A 1,463-nucleotide genomic window follows, 5' to 3' on the forward strand; every position below is an offset into this window, starting at 1 on the left:
ATATATATATATATATTTGAGGGGTGCTAAGAAGTTCCTGGCTTTGCCCCCTTCCAGAAGAAATTGAAAAATGAGTGTGGGGGCATTTGACAGCCTTGACAGCCTAATGTCTTAGTATGTAACCAAACAAATATCAGGTCTTTGCGACCTTAAAACAATGTGATGCTGTCCATAAGCTGATTATTGAGGACCGGTGAATGTCCGCAAAAAACATAGCCCAGATACTTGACATCTCATGGGAGCGTGTTGGGTTTGTTATCACCACTATCCTAGATATGTGCACGCTTTCAGCAAAGTGGGTGCCGAAATGTTGAAACAGTGATCAAAGAAGGAACAAGTTGAAACATCCAAAGCCGTTTTGGCCCATTTTGAAGCTGCACAGGACTTTTTGGCTAGGTTAGTGACTGAGGTTGAAACCTGGCTCCACGTCTATGATCCTGAAACCAAGGAACAGTCAAAGGAATGGCTCCACAGCGGAAGCTCCGAAGAAGTTCCGAACCCAGAAATCAACCAAAAAAGGCGTTTATTTTCTGGGACAAAGACAGTATTCTGTCGGTGGACTACCTACCTCAGGGCTCTAGTATCACCGGACAGTATTATGCTATCCTCCTGGACCAGCTGAAGGAGGCAATCAAGATCAAACGACATGGAAAGTTGACCAAAGGGATCCTTTTTTTGCAGCACAATGCACCTGCGCACAAGTCCAACGTTGTCTAGAAAAGCTTCAATTACGTTGTACCAAGTGCATCAGACTCAGTGGGGAATATGTTGAATAAATGTCTTTTTTCATAACTCTGGTTCTCTTCTTTCTGGGCAAAGCCAGGAACTTCTCAGCACCCCTTGTGTGTGTGTAAATATGTGTGTGTGTGTGTGTGTGTGTGTGTATATGTATATATATATACGGTAATACCTGGGCTAATAACATGCCCGCTAACAAAATTTTCAGCAAACATTTCAGCTAATTTTTTTTTACTGTTTAGGAGACTCAGCTAACAAATGGTAGAAAAAGAAAAGAAAAGCAAGAAGTAAGACACCCGATAACATATTGCATGATGAATGTATAGTACTTCCTGTATACAGTATCAGAAAGTGAGAGAGAGACATTGCTTTACATACAGGGCTTCCCTGCTGCTTGGGTGTAGGACGGAGGCTTAATGGGGGGAGGGGGCAGTTTGCTTGACTTGCAGAAGAAATCTTTTGCTAAACACAGCTGAGGTTGTGGGTGATCTTAAGGACTGAGCTCTTCTGCAGCCTCTTGTAACTCTTTAATGATCAAGACAAAGTCTGTAGCTTTTTCTATTTGCGTATCAAAGCATAGCTTCCTCCAGAAGTTAATGAATGTCTAGGCTTCATAAAGTTTTTTTTTTTTCGCTTTGTTTGCGATTAGCTTACAGTGAGGATTTCATACAGTAACTGAAACCATGCTGCCTAATAAGATGTTTACTATTTTTTATAAAACTTAT

General features: G+C 41.3%; 1 protein-coding gene across 1 annotated transcript in view; it reads right to left on the bottom strand.

Annotated features, from left to right (window-relative positions):
• Nucleotides 1-1,463, bottom strand: part of C2H15orf61 (chromosome 2 C15orf61 homolog) — a 15,688-nt gene that overhangs the window by 13,499 nt on the left and 726 nt on the right. The gene's annotated exons all lie outside the window — the stretch shown is intronic.

The sequence above is a fragment of the Pyxicephalus adspersus genome, chromosome 2 (assembly GCF_032062135.1).
Source record: "Pyxicephalus adspersus chromosome 2, UCB_Pads_2.0, whole genome shotgun sequence".
Classification (NCBI taxonomy): Eukaryota; Metazoa; Chordata; class Amphibia; order Anura; family Pyxicephalidae; genus Pyxicephalus; species Pyxicephalus adspersus.